The sequence below is a fragment of the Mustela nigripes genome, chromosome 3 (genome assembly GCF_022355385.1).
Source record: "Mustela nigripes isolate SB6536 chromosome 3, MUSNIG.SB6536, whole genome shotgun sequence".
In the NCBI taxonomy this organism is placed as follows: Eukaryota; Metazoa; Chordata; class Mammalia; order Carnivora; family Mustelidae; genus Mustela; species Mustela nigripes.
In genome coordinates this window covers 154,912,472-154,927,412 of record NC_081559.1, presented here as the reverse complement: position 1 = coordinate 154,927,412, position 14,941 = coordinate 154,912,472, and positions in this window count along the sequence as shown.

Below are 14,941 nucleotides of genomic sequence, written 5' to 3'. Positions count from 1 at the left end.
AGAAGCTTCTGAATGCCCTAGAGTTAGATACCCAGGCTGGTAAAATCGGTCTGGTCAAAATGGCAGGGTCAGGTGGTAGAGGTCAGTAGGGTAGGGTCACCTGTGATTAAGCTGCTGCCTGGAGTTCTTTCTACAGGCTGTTTATTAAATTACTAATACTTAGTTCTAACTCATCCAGGGTGAGATGCAGCTTCTCTGTCATTACTGATATGATCACTAAATGCAATAAAATGACGGATTATTCTCAAAGAACTTCGATTTTCTCAGGAAACATGAGCAATGGATAGACAAAACTGAAACCAGAAACAAGTATATTACCTTTTGCATCAAACAGTTTTTCTAAAAATAGCACTCAATATCTGGCATTATAAAATTCCACTGATGAAATTAAAATAGGGTTCAAGGCTCTAGGGACCTACCAGTTGAAGCTCTACCAGCCCAAAATGAAATAGTTAGTTGCCTCACTGAAATAACTAAGAGGACGTCAAGAACTATGCACTGAAATCAGTGTTTTAGTTATTCAATGTTTTTACTGTTTATTACATGTTCTGGCATTGTACATTTATCACTTAGAATGCTATAAATGTACAAAGTCAGGCAAATTATTACTAATAATTAAAAATGTCTATAACCTGATTGTTAATATTTATTAATTGCCTCTAGAAAACAGTATGGAGGTTCCTTAAAAAAACTCAAAAAGTTAAAAATAGAACTAGCCTATGATCCAGAAATTGCACTACTAGGTATTTACCCAAAGGATACAAAAATACTAATTCAAAGAGATACATGATGGCAGAGTTTATAGCAGCATTATCAACAAAATTAGTTAAATTATGGAAAGAGCCTAAATGTCAATTGATTGATGAATGGATGGACATTTGATGAATGGATAAAGAAGAGTGGTGTGTGTGTGTGTGTGTGTGTGTGTGTGTGTGTGTGTGTGTGTTTGTGTGTGTGTACATATGTATGACATATATTTATATTTATATACACTTACATATTTAATGGAATGTTACTCAGCCATATAAAAGAATGAAATTATGCCATTTCCAACAATGTGGATGGAGTTAGAGAATATTAGGCTAAGCAAAATAGGTCAGAGAAATAAAAATAACATATGTTTCACTCATATGTGGAATTTAAGAAACAAAAAAATGAACATGGCAGGGGAGAGAGGACAACCAATGAAACAGACTCTTTACTATAGAGAACAAACTGATGGTTACCAGAGGGGAAATGGGTGTGGGATGTATGTAAGTGTTGAATCAGTAAATTGTAAACCTGAAATGAGTATTATGGATGTTACAGTGTATATTAACTAATCTGCCCAAAACCAAGAAAGTCTCCCCAACCCTCGCCAAAATTATTGACTGCTCATTATGTTATTATTATTATATTCTGCTAAGTTATCAAAATATGCTAACTTATTTAATATCCCAGCCCAGTGAATTACCAAATCTTAATTAGCCCTATTTACAGATGAGGAAACTCAATCATAGATAGGTTTAATTATTTTCTCAAGATCAATTCACAGCTTGTGAGTGTTAGGGCCAGAATTTTGTGACAGGCATTCAGAGTCCAGAGCCCATACCAGCTCCTGGAGAGAAATATTTAAAGGAACAGGTTATCTTGACTTTGGAGGACAATTTTACTTCCCTGTGTGTTCCTGTTGAGAAAGTAAGTTTTTCTTTTAGCTTTTAAATATCTTGGTGACCAAGAGTTCAGGAAGAAGAAAAAGAAGCTCTAAAATAAGGCAGGAAAAAGAGAAGTTGATTATGAGGATTGGTTGTCAGGAAGATTGGGTTGGTCCGCCCATATGAAGACTTTTCCTAGTTTTCTTACTCTAGACCCATATGCAAATTAAACCATCCAAAGTACTCACCTTCTATTTTTATTACCTAAGGGTTCTCTCATTTTAGCTATGTTTTAAAAAATTTATCTTGGTGTGCTTGAGTGACTCAGTCCGTTCAGCATCTGCCTTTGGCTCAGGTCATGATCCTGGGATACAGCCCTGCGTTGGTCCCCTGCTCAGTCAGGGAGCCTGCTTCTCCTCCCTCTGCCCTTCTTCTCTACTTGTGTTCTCTATTGCACTCTTTATCATTCTCTATCAAATAAATAAAAAATCTTGGAAAAAAAATTTAAAAAGTCATCATTTGTACATGTCAATGCCTCTGTCCCATCAGGTTCTTAATATTATGGGATTCTGTGTTCCCCAACTTGTGGGAAGGAAGAGGACTCTGGTTAAACTCATGCTAAGTCCATTTTGAGGAACAGAAATTGGCGAAAGAAGGAGTGAGCAAGAGGGTAGCTGTAATTGGGTGTGTGTGTGGGTGTGGAGGGGGCTTCTCTGTGTAGAGTCAGGACTCTGAAATCTAGCTGTTTCAGTACAATGCCAGTGTGCCTTCATTCAAGCAATCTGAAACTTACTTGGAAGGCAAGGGTAAAATAAACTGTCGATACTGTACATTTTATACAAATTATTTTTCTATTAAAAAAACCGCCTTTCTTATCTCTGCCGTAAAAGAACACTCTTCAATGGTCAGATTATTTCTCCTACTGCTTCTGGAATATTGGCTACTAGAAGAGACTCTCCAGCAAACTCAATTACATACAACATAGACTCTGGCTACTTTAACAGTATTTTTGTCTCAATGCCTATCTGAAATCAGATGCTCTGTGGGGCAATGTCTTTCTTCACTCATGTCTTCCGTGATGAGGGATTTTCACCAAATACCAAAAAACCAAATACCAAACACATACCAACCAACCAACCAACAAACAAACAAAAACCAAAGGAAAAAAAAGACAAAATGACAAACAACAGAGCTGGAATGATGCAAAAATGGCAGCATAGTTTGTGCCAAAATTCCTCCTTCACCAGATTTCTTTTTTCCTCCTAATTTCTGTCTTAAATAATCTTTAACCCAGGAAATGGACTTAAAAGTTCCTTAAGTTCAGAAGCAGTGTGCCTCAATAAATTTTTGTCAGCTGTTCTTAGGGCCTATCCACCTACAAAGCATTCAAGTGTCTTTAAGATCAGTTCCTAGCCTACCTTTACTGCTAGGATTAAGTCTAACCTCAAACTTTTTGTATAGAAATACTCCAAACTTCTAGAAAAATGAAATATCAATACCCATTATCCTTCATATAAAAATGTATGAGTGTTAACATTTAGTAGTGTTTTCTTCTAATTATTCTTGTAAGGAAATAAGATCTTCTTTCATCCAACAGGTATTTAAAAAAAAATTTTTTTTAAGATTTTATTTATTTATTTGAAAGAGAAAGAGAGAGCGAGTGAGCATAAGCAGGGGAAGTGGCAAGCAGTGGGAGAAGAAGGCTCCCCACTGAGGGAGGAGCCCGATGCGGGACTCGATCCCTGGACCCTGGGATCATGAGCTGAGCCAAAGGCAGCGGTGTCCCCAACAGATATTTTTTGAGTAACCTACTGTTATTTAGCCAGCCATCCTTCTTGGTGTTTAGAATTTATCAGCGAGTAAAACAGACCTCAATAGCTGCTTGGAGGGACACTTGCACTCTTTGTAAGTTATTTTAAAACATTTTAGAGGAGTAAAGCTTCCTGTCTACTTCTCCTTCCTTCTATGTGGAGGTAAGTCATTAACACAGTGGTGTGGATCCCTCTTGCCAACATCTCTCTTTTGAGGAGAGCTCATTTATCTGGTTGGTGAGTCTTGGAGAAGGACTGGATCCAGGCATTTAGCTTCTTCTTTTCAGACAGTAGAATCATGCCATTGCTGTCCAGCAACACAGTTTTACAGGGAGAAGCTCTGACCCTATGAGAATGGCCTGAGTAAGTCCAGAGCTGCTGGTGACAGTGTGGACAACTTTGCCTGTGTACTGTCAATATTAAGAAGACTATTTGCAACATTCCTACACTACAGTCTTCAAAACTGATCAATATAGAGGCAATATATATTGCTCTCCAGTTTGCCAATTTTTAAAAATTGTTTGTTAGGTAAAGGAGAGATTTGATTATTGGAACCTCTCAAACACCCTAAATCCTATTCCTCTTCCCCTCCCCCCAGAGCAATAGTTTTCTAATACTGGTGCATGTTCTCCTGGTCTATGGCTTTGTAGGTTGTTTTTTTGTTTTTGTTTTGTTTTGTTTTGTTTTGGACTACATTTGTATATAAACATAAAAAACTCAGTGTTATTATTTTTAAATTTTACATAAATGTTCCACATGATATATTATTCTATAGTTTCTTTTTTACTGCCTTTTGTTATTGAATTCTATCTGTTCTAATCTGTGTATAGCTAATTTGCCCATAATTACTATATAATATTACATCATACAAACATAAGTTTTTTGCCCATTCCCTGTGATGGGACTTCCTTTGTTAGCCTTATGCTCGAGCTGTGCTTCATTTCTCCTGTTGCATAGTGAACTCAGCTCTGGGCCTTTGCACCTGCTGTTCCTTCTGCAGGAATACCTTCTTCTACTTAGTTCATCCTCACCCCTATCCCTTCTGCCCACCACTTAGCTAACTCCAAAATTTAGGACTCAGTTCGGACATCTCTCCTTCTAAGAAGTCTTCTCTAATCTGTATAGTAGGTCTTGCCTTTCCCAGATTGTGGTAGGGGTCCACATTTCAAAATGAGACCCAAATTCAAGTGTTTTGCAAAACTGGATTGAGTCCTATACATAAATGAAATATCTGTGAGGTACATTTTGCATTTTGTAAATTCTCTCCATGAGATTTCAGCAAAAGTAAAAGTAAAAGTAAACTGCTCGGTTGATGGTTAGAGCTGTTTTTCCAAGACTAGATTAGAATGTTAATAGGTAAGGGAGCCAACTACGTATCTCATATTCTCTTTCTATACATCCCACTGAATAATTTCCAATTATAATAGAAGAGTGCCCACCAATTTAAATCTCTTAGTGACATTAATGCTGGAGGACACACAGAAAAGCAAGAAATTTTGTCTTTTTTGAATAGCAAGTGGGCAACATTTTGTTTTAAATAAAGGGCATGGCTTTGCAAAATGTACTTTGTTCATTTATTGTGATGGCTGTACTCTAGTATAAATTATTTATTATGATACTTTATACTATATTTTATAGTCTGAGTAATATGAGTCCTTACTGAAGCTCTTTGCTATTAAATCTTTTCTAAGAAGCATTCAAGATCACTAGTTTTCAGAGAGTATTTCCAGAATTAGTAAAATAATTAGTATGTCTTTAGTATACATCATATAAATTAAATTCAGTTCTGAGGAATACAAATCTCTATGCATGCTCAGGCAAGTTTTATTTTATTTTATTATTTTTTATTTTGGAAAAAGATGTTTTGGTTTCTGATGCACAAGGTGTTTTGTTGGTAACACTCATTAAGGTTAATGGGAGTAAGATGCAAAAATCTCTCCTGCTTTGTGAGAAGTACAGGCCCCATAATGTTTCCAGGAGGAATACTCTGAAACCTTCATAAAACATTTATATCAGTTGGATAGAAAAAAAAAAAAAAGAAAAACCTCCTTTAATAAAACATTTTCCCCTATTACACCATGCTGCCATTAGACTTTTATTTATTCAAGATTGTATGCAATAAATTTGCATTACATGTACATTTTGCAAAGAATGAAAGCACACCAATGCCCTCATGTTATCTAAAGAAAGACAGACTTCTGAGCAATGAAAGTGAGGATTTTGGTAAAAATTTGCATGTTTCCTGAATGTCCTGGGTTTATGTGTATGGCATTCCTAATTTGGATTCTATGATCTATGTTCTAGCTATTGGTGTTAAATTTATATGATAAAGAAGTAGAGAAAGCTTATACTTATTTAACTTTCTAAGTGAGGGGTTAGTAAAATTATAAAGGTAAAAAATGTATAATTGAGAAAAATAGTCAATTAAAAAAATTAAATATATTTGCAGAATAACCATACATTAAATTTATTTTTAGTACTTCTTACTCTGATTATATGTTAAACGTCATAATGTAGCCAGAATTTTGGAACAAAATTTAAAAATAATGTAATTTTTGAAACATATAAATTAAAAAATAAACTTGGAAAATCACAAAAAAATTACTGGCATATACATATGTATAATGTAATAAATTCTAACAATTTTTTTGGTCAGCTTTTGGTAGAGAAATGCACAGTCAATTTTTATATATCTTAGGCGAAATATGCCACCCTTTTTGAGGAAATGTTAAAATGTTGAACATCTATGTTCTCCACAAGTAAATAACACATTATATGGCTACATTATGACCAGATTATATCTATTAGTTACTGCTGTGCACCATGTAAATCTCTAGATTCCCCTGGGAAATGAGAAAATCATTTCAGACTTCAATAACTAACAATCAGTTATTGCTCTGGGCAATAATAAAGCTGAATGCAATTACCTAAAGTGAAGTTAGCAGTGTAACAAATGAAATACAGATTTTTTTTCCTCTCTTAAAATAAATGTAGCATCTCCTCATCCTATACTACTGTGTAATATAATAGGGTCTTCTAAACAATATATTGTCTGTATAACCTATTTGAGATTTAAAATATATCTGATTAAAAGTTATAAAGTTACTTTATGTGATATGACTTAAATGGTATGTTATCACTTGATGGGTGCTCAAAATAGCAGTTATGATAATAGCAAACAAAAATCAAATCATAAGATCTACAAAATTGATAAAGGTAAAACATTTATTTTATTTAGAAGATTTATTAGACAGGTTTGTGTCCTTAAAAATGTTGAATATTACTAATGAAAATGTTAAAACTTCTTTCTAGTCTTTGTTCATATCGCAAAATGACTAGAATAAAAAATAAGATCATTTTCAAGTTTGCGATTATGGTCTTACATGTATATTATTATTATACATTGTTAAAGTATTTATTGAAATGAATGTCAAAAAGAAAGAAGTGGTTCACAATAATGGCTAATTCACAAATTTTACTCTTAGAATTTCTTTTTTTCTGTAACATTATTTATTTATCCAAAATTGATTTCTAATTCATTATTTGCATATATTTCCTATTTGTCACAACAGAATGCAATTATACTGAAACAGATTTCCCAGTAGAAAGTTAATCCTGCTGTTTCACATTTTGTTTAACCATTTTTTATGTATAATTGTAGTCTGTGTTTTGGCATAGACCACTCCTGAAACAGTAGATTTTCTGGCAATTTGGCTGTTAGCATACATTTGATGGTGAATATAGCCTTTCATTAGCTCTGTATTCAAATAGCATTGCCAAAGTATTTTTCATGTTCTTTACTCATTTCTGTTTATAATAAATCCTTGGAAGCTTGAAGCTGACATCTGTTTTCTGAAGTAATCCTTTCTCTTTCCTCTGTATGGGCACATACTGACTTATTGTAGGGTTGTTTATTAGAGTTGGGCTGCTAGCAATTATTATTATTTAAGAAAAATGGATTGTTTTGTGGGGAAAAACACATAGGAAAACTGTATGAATAATGTTACAAAAGGATATGTAAAAATTGGCACCTACAAACACTGACAGCATCTGCTTAACTGCATATTTATATTCTGTAGTTTTATTATATGTTGAGTAATCTGAGGGACGCTTCTATTTCATGGACCACACAATATTTTAAAATCAAATAGATGCACTATAGTAAAATCTTTGTTGAATTTGCTTGTCTAAAATTTTGCTGTTTTAACTCTTTTATCTCATTCAAGTTGGTTCCCCTTCTATTTCCTTCCCAATCTCCCTTTCTACTGTTGTCTTTCATTCTATTAGAATTCATTAAACACATACTCTGTTCCAAGTCACCAACAAAAGCAGTTCAAAGGTCGGTAAGATACAGTCCCTGCCTGCAAGAAGCTCACCATCAACTAAGGGAGAGAGACATACAAACCAACAATGATACTTTTTTCCAGTTTTATTGAAAAATAACTGACATACATCACTGTATAAGGTTAAGGCATACAGCATGATAGCTTGATTTACATATAGTATGAAATGATTACTGCAATAGGTTCAGCTAACATCCATTCTCTCTTATAGATACAATAAAAAGAAAAGAAAGAAGAAAAGAATTAAGAAAAATAATTTCTCCTTGTGATGGGAACTCTTAGGATCTACTCTTTTAACAACTTCTTATATGCCATTCAGTAGTGTTAGCTGTAGTCATCACGTTGTACATTATAACCCTAGTACTTATGTGTCTTATAACTGGAAATTTGTACCTTTTGACCACCTTCCTCCAATCCCTCCACCCAAATTGTACCACAATTTGGTACAATTTCTCTTTTGCTATGAGTTGTTTCCCCACCCCCCCTTTTCTGATTCTACATATGGGTGAGATCATACAGTATTTGTCTTTTCCAGTCTGACTTATTTCACTTAGGACAATGTCTTCAAGGTCTACCCACGTTGTGTATATATGTGTATATCATGAGTTATTTATCCATCCATCAATGAATACTTAGGCTGTTTCTATCTCTTAGCTATCATAAATAATGCTGCTATGAACATGGAGGTGCAGATAGCTCTTCAAGTTAGTATTTTTCTTACTTTTGGATTAATTTCCAGAAGTGGAATTGCTGGATCAGATGGTAGTTAGTCTTATTTTTAATTTTTTGAGGAATCTCCATACTGTTTTCCACAGCAGCTATACCAATTTACAATACTACCAATAGAGCACAAGGGTTCCTTTTTTCTCCACATCCGTGACAGTGTTTGTTAATCTCACTTTGTTTTGTTTTTTAAAGATTTTATTTATTTATTTGACAGAGAGAGACAGCTAGAGAGGGAACACAAGCAAGGGGAGTAGGAGAGGGAGAACCAGGCTCCCCCTGCTGAGCAGAGAGCCTGACTTAGAGCTCATCCCACTACGCTAGGATCATGACTTGAGCCAAAGGCAGACTCTTAATGACCGAGCCACCCAGGTGCCCCTTTTCTTTGTTTTTGATGATGGCTATTCTAACAGGCATGAGATGATATCTCATTATGGTTTTTATTTGCATTTCCATAATAACTAGTGATGTTGAACATCTTTTCACATACCTGTTGACCTTTTGTAGATCTTCTTTGGAAAAATGTCCTTAGGACTTTTGCCTATTTTTGGTATTTTTCTATTGAGTTGTATGAGTTCTTTATATGTTTTAGATATTAACCCCTTAGCAAATATATGGTTTGCAAATACCTTTTTTCCATTTTGTATTGTCTTCTCACTTTGTTGAGATTCTTTTCCCAAGAGAAGCTTCTAATTTAATGTATTCCTACTTGTTTTTATTTTGTTGCTTGTGCTTTAGGTGTCATATGCAAGAAATCATTACCAGGACTCATGTTAAGGAGATTTGTTTCCATATTTTCTTCTAGGAATTTCATGGTTTCAGGTTTTACATTTAAGTTTTTAATCCATTTCAAGTTAATTTTTGTGAATGATGTGAATATCTAATTATTCTAATTTTACATGTGAATATCTAATTATCCCAGCACCATTTATTGAAGAAACTGTCTTTTCCCCATTGAGTATTCTTGGCTCCTTTGTCAAATATTAGTTGACCATATATGCTTGGGTTTTATTTCTGGATTTCCAGTTCTGTTCTATAGGTCTATTTGTCTGCATTTATGCCAATATCATATTCTTTTGATGACTACTGCTTCATAATATTGCTCAAAATCAGGAAGTTTGATATTCCCTGATTTGCTCTTCTTTCTCAGTTTTTCTTTGGCTATTCAGGGTCTTTTGTGGTTTCATATATATTTTAGGGAATTTTTTTTCCCTACTCTTTTTTCTCCTATAAAAAATGACATTGGAATCTTGATGAGGATTACATTAAATCTACAATGGCTTTCAGTAGTATCAACATTTTAACACTATTAATTCTTCTAATCCATGAACATGGGATACCTTTTCATTTGTCTTCTATTTCTTTAATCATGTCTTTTAGTTTTCAGTGTAGAGATCTTTCATCTTCTTAGTTAAATTTATTCCTAAGCGATTTACTGTTTTTAATGCTATTATAAATAGGATCTGTTTATTTCTTTTTCAAAAAGTTCATTGTTAGTGTATTGTATTGAAATGCTACTGATTTTTGTATGTTGATTTTGTATCTTGAAGTTTTATTGAATTCATTGATTAGATCTGACATTTTTGGTTGCGTCTTTAGGATTTTCTGTATATAGAATCATGTCAAAAGGAAATAAGTATAATTTTATTTCTTCCTTTCCAATTCTGCTACCTTCTATTTCTTTTCTTTCCTGATTGCTCTAGTTAGGACTTTCTGTATTATGCTGAAGAGGAGTGGTGAGCATCAGCAATCTTATCTTAAAACTTTGCAGTCTTAGAGAAAAACTTTTCAACCTTTTGCTGTTGAGTACAACTTTAGTTGTGGGCTTGTCATATATGACATTTATTATGTTGAGATATATTCTCTCTATGTCAAATTTGTTAAGTTTTTATCATGAATACATGTTGAACTTTGTTCAATGTTTTTTCTGAGTCTACTGAGATTATCATATATCTCTTTTCTTTGATTCTATTGTGATGTACCACACTGACTGATTTGCATATGTTGAAACATCCTTGCATTCCAGGAATAAATCCAACTTGTTTGTAGTGAATGACCCTTTTAATATGCTGCCAAATTTGGTTTGCTAGTTTTTTATTGGGAATTTTAGCATCTATCTTCATCAGACTAGTGGCCTATAGTTTTACGTTATACTAGTGTCCTTTTCTGGTTTATGACAATTATTTTTTAATGTTGGATTAGTCAAGACAAATAGTCAAAATGTTACTAAATAAAGCCATATTGAATAAACATATATGTTCTTTAATTAAGGGATTTTCTGTAGATGAGATACTGTGGAAATTGTGCATTGCCCTCCTCTTTAACCTCTAATGAGTGATCAAAAGTTCTCAAAATGTATAATTTTTAGAAAACTTCTCTTAGTGTAACTTGGACAATTCTGAATAGATTTAGCAAAACCAGTTGGGTGATTCTTCTTGTGTATGTCACCTTTCTCAGCACTCTCTTCATGCTCCCTTCACACATAGAAAGAGACTGGTGTTTTTCAAATTTAGAATGCAGCCAAGTCAACTCAAGGACTTATAAAAATGCAGACTTCTAAGCCCCAGCCTCCACTATTTCTGATTCAACAGGTCTAGGGTAAGGCCTGAAAATTTGTTTTTCTGACAAGTTCTCAAGTGACGTTAATATTGCAGACTTAAGTACCATGCTTTGAGAGCTGCTCTATTATAACATTTGGGAATATCTTCTACCCCTGAGAGAGTTTAGCAAAGAAACAAACCTACTGACAAAACACTATTAGAGTTCAAGATTCAAGTTGGTGCATTACCTTGTTAGGAGATGGTGAATTACTGCTGTTTCGCTGTCTGCTCTGGTATCAATGTACAATTAATGGCAAGCTTTGAAATATATCTGAATTTTGATTTAAAGTTAAGGAATAAAATAATCAGAATTAAAGGCCAGGAAAATTTTTCAATAGTTTGTGCAGTTCCGTTAAACTACTTCTGGGGGTGACCAAATGGGGCACTGGATAGTCACAATTATAATGAAGAGTTTGCATTCCCAAAACCACTGTGTCTATTTGCAGCTACCACTTCTACCTCCAGTTTATTTATTCATAAGATCTTGGCACATGAACCAAATCTTGGACATTAGTTTTACCTGACCACCAACAAAGACATTTCAAACGGTGCATTTGGCTGGACTTAGGATGTTTTCTGACACAAAGAAAAGACAGAATAGTAGTCATTTTGTATGTAAAAAGTTGAAAAAAAAAAAAACAACAAAAACCCTTTGCCCTCTCAACAAAGTTCTTAGCTCAAAACTACAGGAGTATGATTAGTCCATCCAATTTCAAGAGTCCAAAATCAGCCCATATCTCCCCCTACCCATTTTTACTTCCTATCACATGCCCCAGCTTCCTCTGTCTCCACACTTCACAATGTCTTCTTTCATATCTCTGTGCTAGATATCTACTACATACACTCTCTAGATATTTTCCCCAGCTTATGAATATTTCTCCTCTCACCCTCACCCAACTATCCATCATCAACTTCTATCTTCCACTCTCAGCATTTGCACATATTTGGTTTTGATACATTTGCAGCTTTTAGTAGAAACAAGAAAATGGGCACAAAAATGGGCATTAGGTTTAGACTAAGTTTGAATCTCATCTCTGATAGTTAGTACTTGTGTTACTTGAGTTGTTTCTAAACTCTCTGGTTCTCAGTTGCTTCCTTTATGAAATAGAGTTTATTTTCATGTTACAGTTTAGTGGTAATGGTCTAGTGATAAAGCACTTGTAAAGTATAGGTCAGTGGTTGGCACAAAGTAAATGCTTAACTTATGGTGTTCCTCTTCCTCCTTTCCTTCTCCCCTTCCCACAAGCTGTGCCACAACCAGAACTACATTGCTACGATCTTTACTTAACCATCCCTTCCATCACCCCTCTGACAAGTGAAGGTAACCTGAAAACGATAATAGTATTCTATGATGATACTTTCTAAAAAAGGAACAAACTATTTTTAACCTAAAGCTAATTTTTTAGTTGCTGTGTTAAACTACCATCAGCTTTTCTCATTTGTATCTTTCCTAGTAAAGACATTATTGGTATGGGGCAATCTCATAGTTAAAATAGGAAGTATGGTGTAAACAGGTTTCCATTCACTTCCACTGGTTTAGATCAGATAGTACTGCTATTAGATCTAGGCTCTAGGAACAAGAGGAACCTCTATATATAGAGGGGTCACCAGACATATACAATACACACACATACACACACACATAGAGTTTATTAAAGTTCATATGGATGCCTATGCTACTCAGAATCCTTCACTTGGCATTGGGATAAATTAACCACTAACCTGAAACATCCATTCCTGTAATACCATTCAGGTACCAGTGAAATACTAAGCTAAGATGTATTATGGGATATGCCATAGGTGACATGCTTCAGATTGCATGGAAAATTTGTGTAGCAAAGCCACTTAGGTAAGGAAAAGTTGAATTAATTTTTAAATTCTTTTTTTTTTTCAAATAGTATGAATGTGATAAATACTTGTACACTAAAGTACTATTTTCTAAGAATCCAAGCACCCATATTTTTCTCTCATGTTTCAGTTTGTTTCTAAAATTTTTTATAAATTAGTACAGTGTTTCCAATAGGTACATGCGCTGGCTGGCAACATTTTACAATATTAAACTACTTATATTACTCTGAAATGTATATAGTTTTATGGAATATGACACTGGCATACTGAACTGACAACTAATGGTGTTAAAAATAGAATTGCAGGGATGTCTGGGTGGCTCAGTTGGTTAAGCCCCTGCCTTCAGCTCAGGTCATGACCCTGGGTCCTGGGATTGAGTCCCACATCAGGTTCCCTGCTCAGCTTGTTCTCTCTCTCTCTCTGACAAATAAATAAGTAAAATCTTAAAAAAATAGAAATGTGAAAGTTTTATCCTTCTAAAAACATCTAAAAATTTAGAGATTTAATACATTTTCAAGAAGATATTTTAAATTCAGGTTTATTTAAATAATTTTAATTTAAAATTTATATGTATTATAATTTTCATACTTTTAAATATCAATAATTTTGGAACTTTAAAAGAAAAATATCACTTTGAACATGTACTAAAATAATTTTTAGATTTTTAGCTACTTTCTTTTATATTTCATATAAATTTCTATATTTTGAATATGAATATATTTTTTTAAAGTTTCTTAATATTGCCTAGCTCATTGGGAACATGTACAAGTGGAGAACATGATAGAAACTGAAACTATATAAAAGCAGAATTCAGAAAAGAAAAAATATATAAAAAATAGAAAATCTGCATTCATTAAAATTTTAAAAACTTGAAACAATTTTTACAATGTATAACACACATCAACTTCATATATAAAGCATTATATATTTTCTATTTATTTATTTACTTATTAGGATTTTATTTATTTATTTGACAGACAAAGATCACAAGTAGGCAGAGAGGCAGGCAGAGGGAGGAGTAAGCAGGCCCCCTGCTGAGCAGAGAGCCTGATGTTCGGCTCCATCCAGAACCCTGAGATCATGACCTGAGCTGAAGGCAGAGGCTTTAACCCACTGAGCCACCCAGGCATCCCTATATTTTTTACTTAATGGAGATTTAGTTACTACTCAAAACCATGATGAGAAAAAATTATGTTCATCAAACTACAACTAGAGTTGAAATCTCATCTTCTTTATTATAGGGAGATTTAAATGTTTGTGAACAATGAGAATAAAATTTTTTAAATTATTTATATCAAGTTCACTGCTCAGAAGCAACAATTCTAATTCTGGCCCACCTAGTAGAGATGAAGAAAGTAACATCAGTGAAGCCAAAAAACTGGAGAAAAATGAGATCTCTGGAACTTCACTGTTGATATTTGGTGATGATCTTACAAGATGGCCATCAAGACCTTCTAACTTCATAAACTATTTCTAGCAAAATATGATCCAGTTCAAACTGGTAATTATAATATTCCATTTTGTAAGTGTTTATCAACTTCCATAAAAAAGAGAAAGAAACTAGGACATATAATAATTAAATGGTCAGAGACTAAGTATTTTTTAACTTTAGTCATAAGTTTCAAATCAATAGTCAAGTCTGCTAGTGGCCAACAGAACAAAAACATTTAAGGTTTCAAATAGAACAAAATAAAAATATTATTTTCACACAAAATACAAGATACTACTAGTGCTATAATCAAGGTTTAACCCACTGAGCCACCCAGGTGCCCCTATAATCAAGGTTTAATAAACAGAAATAGCTATTATTCAACAAAGAAAAGCAAACAACACTGTATATTAGCATGATAGTTGTAAAACAGTAATATAATAGATTTGCTTAAGCTACATACAGCAATGCTCTGGCACTAACAGCACAATATTTACAAAAAGTAATGAAGCACTTTCAGGTTTTGTAAAAACAATTTTAAGTGTGATGTTAG